Source organism: Rattus norvegicus, chromosome X, assembly GCF_036323735.1.
Source record: "Rattus norvegicus strain BN/NHsdMcwi chromosome X, GRCr8, whole genome shotgun sequence".
Classification (NCBI taxonomy): domain Eukaryota; kingdom Metazoa; phylum Chordata; class Mammalia; order Rodentia; family Muridae; genus Rattus; species Rattus norvegicus.
In genome coordinates this window covers 107,356,932-107,365,882 of record NC_086039.1, presented here as the reverse complement: position 1 = coordinate 107,365,882, position 8,951 = coordinate 107,356,932, and the positions used below count along the sequence as shown (strand labels likewise).

At 39.3% G+C, this 8,951-nt stretch overlaps 1 pseudogene; it reads left to right on the top strand.

The window, feature by feature from the left end:
* Positions 1-2,618: 2,618 nt before the first annotated feature.
* On the top strand, positions 2,619-3,565 carry Ubxn2a-ps1 (UBX domain protein 2A, pseudogene 1; annotated as a pseudogene).
* The last annotated feature ends 5,386 nt before the right edge of the window (positions 3,566-8,951 follow it).

Sequence of the window (8,951 nt, the reverse complement as noted above, 5' to 3'; positions counted from 1 at the left end):
ATGCCGAATGGCTGAGAAACACCTAAAGAAATGTTCAACATCTTTAGTCATAAGGGAAATGCAAATCAAAACAACCTTGAGATTTCACCTCACACCAGTCAGAATGGCTAAGATCAAAAACTCAGGTGACAGCAGATGTTGGTGAGGATGTGGAGAAAGAGGAACACTCCTCCATTGTTGGTGGGGTTGCAGTCTGGTACAACCATTTTGAAAATCGGTCTGGAGGTTCCTCAGAAAACTGGACATTGAACTGCCTGAGGATCCAGCTATACTTCTCTTCGGCATATACCCAAAAGATGCCCCAACATATAAAAAGACACGTGCTCCACTATGTTCATCGCAGCCTTATTTATAATAGCCAGAAGCTGGAAAGAACCCAGATGCCCTTCAACAGAGGAATGGATACAGAAAATGTGGTACATCTACACAATGGAATATTACTCAGCTTTCAAAAACAATGACTTTATGATATTCATAGGCAAATGGTTGGAACTGGAAAATATCATCCTGAGTGAGGTAACCCAATCACAGAAAGACATACATGGTATGCACTCATTGATAAGTGGCTATTATCCCAAATGCTTGAATTACCCTAGATCCCTAGAACAAATGAAACTCAAGACGGATGATCAAAATGTGAATGCTTCACTCCTTCTTTAAAAGGGGAACAAGAATACCCTTGGCAGGGAATAGAGAGGCAAAGATTAAAACAGAGCCTGAAGGAACACCCATTCAGAGCCTGCCCCACAGGTGGCCCATACATATACAGCCACCCAATTAGACAAGATGGATGAAGCAAAGAAGTGCAGTCCAGCAGGAGCCGGATGTAGATCGTTCCTGAGAGACACAGCCAGAATACAGCAAATACAGAGGCGAATGCCAGTAGCAAACCACTGAACTGAGAATAGGACCCCCGTTGAAGGAATCAGAGAAAGTACTGGAAGAGCTTGAAGGGGCTCGCGACCCCATATGTACAACAATGCCAAGCAATCAGAGCTTCCAGGGACTAAGCCACTACCTAAAGACTATACATGGACTGACCCTGGACTCTGACCCCATAGGTAGCAATGAATATCCTAGTAAGAGCACCAGTGGAAGGGGAAGCCCTGGGTCCTGCTAAGACTGAACCCCCAGTGAACTAGACTGTTGGGGGGAGGGCGGCAATGGGGGGAGGATGGGGAGGGGAACACCCATAAGGAAGGGGAGGGGGGAGAGGGATGTTTGCTCGGAAACTGGGAAAGGGAATAACACTCGAAATGTATATAAGAAATACTCAAGTTAATAAAAAAAACCCTAAGACATATACTATCCTGTTTCTTTTTTAATTGATTAAAAATTGATTTATTTTACATTCTGATTGCACTTCTCCTCTCTCCTTTCCTCCCAGTTCCCCCTTCTCACTTCCCCTATTCTGCCAACCCCCCATCGTCTACCTCTCCTAACTTCAGATTGTTTACAATTGTGGAAGCCATCACTTGTCTGTGTACCTAAGTTCTCCATATCTTTAAATGAGTCACTTCATTTTTATACTCTCATCATCAAAATGTACCTGTTTGTTGATTCTCCCAGCAGCTACCCTCCCAGAACTGAGGATATCCCCACAGAATAAACTGAAGTCAGGCATTTGCCACTGATTGGAAAGGCTCTGTTCTGTATGGAATGTTTTTCCTTTAGTTATTATGACCTTTGAAGTTTTCAGATGCCTTTAAAATTTGGTTTTAGCAAGTGACCAGACATTAGACATTTTTTAGGGATATTGGTCCATTATGAATAACTCCATCTGTATCCTGGGGAAAAAAAGTAATGTGTTCTCTGAAGTTTCCTTTTTTATTTGAGTTTTAGACTAGACTGAGGATCACTGGTCTAGAGGAACATTGAACATGTATATTTAGGACATGTGCCAGGTATGTTGCAGTAGCAAAGTAATAAGAGACATTTTCATATCCACCAGTATGGGATTGAATACATTGTAGTATATTCATAAAACATAGTGGTGTTTAGACATCAAAATTTAGCAATAAACATATACATCTAAAGAGGAATATAACACACAAAACACATACCAAGTCTTCAAAAGTAATGCTTCCTGATGAAGGTAAAGACTAAAACTAAACATGGCACTAGATTTTTAAAAACTCACAAAATGATATATAAACACTTCTGGAGATCTATTGCATAAAATCATTGAGTCAAAATATTGTACTATATACTTGAAAATTGATAGAAAATTGCATTTTAAATCTCATTGCAGTGGTTTACCTTACTGTGTGCTGGCTGTAAGTTCTCTTCCAAGGTCAATTCATGGGGAGGCTTAGAAGTAGAAGAAAGGAAAGGGGGAAATGATGTAATTATATTTTAATTTCAACAAAATTAAAATAAATAACTTAAAACAATTAATGTGATGGTTAATGTTGACTGTCAACTTGATAGCATCTGGATTCAACTATGATACATATGAAGGTTCATAGGAATATTTCCTGAAAGGATTAACTGAGAGAGAAGAGCTTCCCAGAGTGTAGACTATGTAGACCCAGATATAAGGTGACTAAAGGATCTTTTGAAATAGTGTCTTTCACAGGGCCCATATTTGTGTTTAGCAATGACCTTGAACACAGGATCATCCTTTGATTCCCAGTAGCACAAAGAGAATGAAAGAAGTAGATAATCTTGACAGTATAAAAGAAGAATGGGTTTGTGAAACAGGACCTCCTGACAATCAACCCCTCAATGATAATCCACAAAAGGACTGTGAATATTTTGTTGACAGCCTTTTTGAGGAAGCAGAGAAGGCTGGTGCCAAATGCTTGTCCCCCACTGAACAGAAGAAACAGGTAGATGTAAATATAAAATTGTGGAAAAATGGATTCACTGTCAATGATGATTTTAGAAGTTACTCTGATGGTGCAAGTCAGCAGTTTCTGAACTCCATCAAAAAGGGGGAATTACCTTCAGAATTACAGGGAGTTTTTGATAAAGATGAGGTGGATGTTAAAGTTGAAGATAAAAAAAAATGAAGTATGTATGTCTACAAAGCCTGTGTTCCAACCCTTCTCAGGACAGGGCCACAGACTAGGAAGTGCTACACCAAGAATCATTTCTAAAGCAAAGAGTATTGAAGTTGACAATAAAAGCACTTTGTCTGCTGTTTCACTGAACAACTTGGAACCCATCACCAGGATCCAGATCTGGTTAGCCAACGGGGAAAGGACTGTCCAAAGATTTAACATTTCTCATAGGGTGAGCCACATCAAAGACTTCATTGAAAAATACCAAGGAACTCAGAGAAGCCCTCCCTTTGCCCTGGCAACAGCTCTTCCTTTCCTCAGATTTCTGGATGAGACGCTCACATTGGAAGAAGCAGACTTGCAGAATGCTGTAATCATTCAGAGACTCCAAAAAACTGCCGAACCTTTTAGAAAACTCTGATAATTTTTATTTTTGAGAGACTGAGAGAAATGATGGTTGGCATCAGACATGCTGAAGTGGGAGATAGAAGTCAGTATGACCAAAGTTGTGGTTTGAGGGCTTCTTAATCCCTTATGAGGGGTTCAAACATCACAAGCTAAGAGAGAGACATGACTGTAACCCAGAGTCAGTACACTTTTCTCAACAGGCTATTCAGAAAAAATACCTATTTTCAAATATGAGCTAACCCATATTTATTAAATAGCTGTATCACTAATCTTAATGTGGTCTAAGTTAGCAGAGTAGTCAGTTAGCTAACTCAACATCAGCACTCAAGTATTTTGAAACAGCAGATATTTATATAAATGTTAGCTAACTCAGTTTTAAATAGCAATACATTAAAATACTATACATGACATATTAAAGCATCAATGTAATTATTATATTGCCTGTGCTTCATCCTCGGAGCTTTCCAGGTTTTTTTGTTTTGTTTTGTTTTGTTTTTTCTCCCCAGAGCTGGGGACGGAACCCAGGGCCTTGCGCTTGCTAGGAAAGCGCTCTACCACTGAGCTAAATCCCCAACCCCCAGCTTTCCAGTTTTTATTCTGTGATGGCAAGAGATACTCAAATATTCATTTGGCAACAGTATCCAAGATGTATACTCTTCTAGGAATAAAATTGTGTAGCTTAATGAAATATTAATATTAATCTGTCCACACAGTTTTCTATACTTTCTATAAGTAATTTTATGGGCTGGGAACGTAGTTCAGTGGTAGAGAGCATATGCCACGAATACATGAGACTCTGGGTTCCTTCAATCCCTAGCAGTAAAAAAATATCTTTTAAATTTGTAATGTAAAAGCACACACAAAAAAAATTGACCAAAGCCGGGTGGTAGTGGCAGAGCATGCCTTTAATTCCAGCATTTCTGAGGCAGAGGCAGGAGGATCTCTGAGTTCAAGGACAGCCTGTCTTACAGAGCTAACTTCCAGGATTACATAGAGAAACCCTGTCTAGAAAAAAAAATCAAAGTTTTCAGATCTTTACTCATTTAAAATCAACTCTGAAACTGCCTGCAGCGGTGCGTGCCCTGCAGCTCCAGCTCACACCAAGCCGAGAGGGAAGGAGCACAGGCGTTCGTGTCAGCCTGAGCAACATAGCAAACCCTGTGATAGTAACAACTTTCACACCCTGAGAGCTGGCTCAGCATTTAAGGGCACTGGGTGTCCTTTCTGTAAATGTAGATTCAATTTCAGCTCACAGGTGGTCATGCACAGCCATCTGAAACTCCTGCTAAAAAATATTCAACTCCCTCTTCTGACCTCTGTGGGCACTGCACTCAAGTTATACATAGGCGTACATGCAGACAAAGCATCATGCATATTATATTTTTAAAAATTAAACTAAATGATAATTTTCCAAAGGATGGAAAGATTTATCTAGAAAGGTAGCATTGTATTTCCTTTTCTCTAAAAATGTAATGTCTGACTTCATGAAGACAAGGATTCTCAACTGTTTCTGCATTATCACGTAGCTTATGGTCTCTTATGAAGACAGCAGTTTTCATTTGTGGGAATAAAAAAGACATGTAACTATATGATTAGGAAAGACAGTTTGACAAAGGATCATTTAGGAGTCCTTCCCAAAGGGCCAATACCTGGCCAAACATGGGAGTTCACATTGGAACTTAAAAAGCTGAGGCAGAAGGATTACCATGAGGTCAAGACCAGCTTGGGCTACAGAATGAGAGTCTGTTAAAATAAAGTCTATTCCTGCCTCTGTCACAAGCATTGTGTGTCATTGAGATGGGTGCCAACTGCACTTGGAATCTCGAGTGACACAGAGGTGTTTAGTGTAAATGCAGGAGTTCTAGGCCCGAGTCCACCCTATATGCTCCACCCAAGTAGTTTCCACACTTCAGCTTTATCCTCCTCCCAAGTTTACTCAGGCTGTCCCTCTTTAAGCTAAACTACTCCTGGCATAACCTGTGCCTTGCCTCCCATCCACAGATGAGGCAGGGCTGGAAAGTGAATGAGGTTTTAGGTAAGACTCAGGAATAACGGGAGGGAGCCTATGTACACACCTAGATGTCCTTCCTTTCAGCCCTTTCTTCTGCAGTCCCGTCTTAACGATGCTTTCTTCCCTAGCTCCCAGTCTTCCATATGCTGGACTTTGTATTTTGGGTGGCCCATGGAATAGAGAATGACAGGGAGCACCTTCATTTGCCCTTATCTAGAAAATCAGCAGGTATAGGATAGAAAATTAAATATCTGTCCATAACGTTTACACATCACTATCAGAGCCCTTTTTAGCAATATAAATAATTTCCTAACAAAAAGGGGATAGTAAAATCAATGGTTTTATTTTTCAGATATAAGCAGAAACTTTTGATTGTTAACATGTTCAGGAATCTCTAAGGAAATGTTTCATAATAGGCCTATCCTGAAACCTTCCTATTTACATAGTTATAACTGATAAATGGTTCTCTGTATTCTTATGAGGAGCCTCTCACAAGAATGTCTCTTGTGTATGTACAAATAAAGCCTCCATCTCTAATTAACCAGAAGGTACAGTGGGGGTTTCTTGTATGTAGAGCACATGCCAGGGAGATGTTCCAGTAGGAAGGACTGTCATCAGCAATAACTTGCATTTTTTTTAAACTGTGAAAATGTTTGTGTAAATAATGTTCTCAAAGATTTCCTTAAAGATAATCATCTGATGAATCTTTTTACTTGAAAATTCAAAAGTTGTAAAGTTGCTAATGTGTAGACTCCTTATTGCAGGTTGATTCTGAGAATAAACTGCCAAGGGAAGTGAAAAAAAAAAGGTGACTAAAGGAATAAGCTGATTATTTTTTGTTGTTTTTCACTGTGGGGAATGATGAAACACTGAATGACTATATTATGAATGGAAGAAGTTCTAAGTAAATGTGTATTGTTTGAGCCTGATTTCTGGTAAGCATATCTGCTTGGTGGCTACTGCTGTTACCATCACTTACTGTGTTTAGAATTCTTCTTCTTCAGACTTCCAATGTACACTGAACATTGAAGGCTCTCCAGGTCTCTGCCAGACCTTCCTTGCTAGATTGGTGCTGCTGAGTAATGCTTGTAGACTGAGAAACTCATGGGTTCCCAGATTCTCCAGGATGCAGATGGCCATTGTGGGACTACTGAACCCCTACCGTGTAAGCCAACATAATAAAGCCTCTTGAAATATATACTAATTTTATCAGTTCTCGTCCTCACCAGAACTCTGACTAATATATCTGTCAAGTAAAAATTGTAAAAATAAAATGCTAATGACATACTTCCAAAACCAATCTGCAGATTTAATGATAACTCCCTCAAACTTCCAAACATTTTAAGCTTCAAAACCTAAAAGACGTAGATGAATTTCTAAATTTATCCAAACCACTGAAATTAAACGATGGAGAAGTTAACAACCATAACAAACAAAACCATAACAAATGAGGGGATTGAAAGTGTAATGAAAAGCCTTCCAGATGAAAAGGGGCCAGCACCAGACGGATTCACCACAGAATTCTCCCAGACATTCAAAGATCTACAGTGAACCCTTCTTAAACTATTCAAAACAACAACAACGAAAGGAAAGGGAAAGAAACAGATGAATACTCCCAAACTCCTTCCATGAAGCAGCATCACTGTAATGACAAACTCATGACATAACAGTAAAAAAAACAAAAAGAGCCAAAGACCACCTAACAAAACAATCAATACTAGACATGAAAAGTTCTTTTTTTGAGTTATAGGTCAGGCTCTCCAGGGGTCTCAAAACATGTAGCCTATTGCTATTGCTCTAGGTTGTCACCAAGAAGTGGATGCTAAGTCCCTATTGCTGTAGACACAATGCACTTTAGACACAGTGCTCAGAGACTCCTGAGCTGGAACTGACCTGAGTGCCTCCTCATTAAGTACCAGTTTTCATGGCAATAGAAAGTGGCATGCTAACTTCCATAGGAGGGAAGCAAACTTCATTCCCAGCAATGAAGTCCATGAACCTCCAAAAACAACAGGAATGACAGAATAACTCTAAGGTTGCAGCAGTGAAGTTGAAGACCTAATCAACAAGAGAGAAATCATGCCTGGTACTGGAAACCTAGCAAACTTTTCAAGGGTAGTGAAGTCCTGGATCTTAGAGGAGAGCCTACAACCACTTCACTAAACCGGCATAATCTCTAACAAAAGTGTAAACATCTATTCTTATACTCACAAATAATTGTACTTAATGCTTACCCCTATTCAACCAAAATTCCCTTTGCAACAGAGCCCACAGCTGATCAAATGAAATTATGAAGCCCAGTCCCATTGGATACATTTACAAAACACTCTGGCACCTAAGGCTGAAGGAGCACTATGGATCAGAAATATTGTAAGAGCCAGAGAATCAGTGAGTTTGCTGTGAGATCTTGTCTCCTAGAGATATCAGAAGCTACATGTATAATTTCTCACCAACATGACTGCTGAAACATGAGCTGAACAAGGAAGACAGCAATAGGCATGTCGAAGTAGATGGGAGTAAGCCCATGAGGCCTCAACTCTACACAAAGAGCTAGAGGCAACTAGGGACTGCTCAGAGTGGGAGAAATAGTCTTCTGCCCGGAAAGGCATATCATTTGCTTATACAATACCAACTGTTCAACTCTGAATGCATACATATAAATAACATTATACAGACTGGTAGGATATATATATACATATATATATATATATATATATGTGTGTGTGTGTGTGTGTGTGTGTGCGTGCGTGTGTGTGTGTAAAGCAATTAATGAAAAAGAGGCTATACGTGTAAAAGAGAGTAAGGAAAGGTATGTGGGAGACTTTGGAGGCATGGGAGAAATAATGTAATTATAATCTCAAACATAAAATAAAAATAGCAAGTCGTAAATTTTCATACGTTTGCTTTTGTTTGCCCTTCCTTCCTGCCCCTTCATCCAAAGAAAATTTAGTTCAAATATAACCTCTTTGATGAAATACTCTGTCATTCCCACAAGTAGACTCAGTATCTCCATGTAACCCATGCCTATGGTTTCCATCCCTGACACCTTACTCTAGCATTAAACACAACCTACCTCAAAAATGTATTTGCAAGTAAATGAATGGAGCTGGGTATCATGTTAAACAAATAGAGCCAGACTTATGAAAAGAAAATGAAAGTAGAAGAGGAATTAACAGAAAATAAGGCAGTCAGTGGGACTGGAGGGACATAGAATTTGGGTAATGGAGGCACACGTTTAAACGAAAAACCCAACATACATGTATAAAAATGATAATAAGCACCACTCTTCAGCTAATGTACATTAATAAAATTTATTTGTGGATATTACTTGTTTCATACAAAAAATATGAAAAGAAGGCCCTCCTATCCTGGTAGTTAATCTGCTAGATTCAGCTGGAGTAGAGTATTTGTAGACAAGGTCTGGGCAGGAACGTTTTTAAAACCTCAGTCATTCTAAAGCACAGCCCAGATGAAAAGTACTTCTTTTGGTTTGAACTCTGTGCAAAAATTCCTCAAGGTTGAGTCAA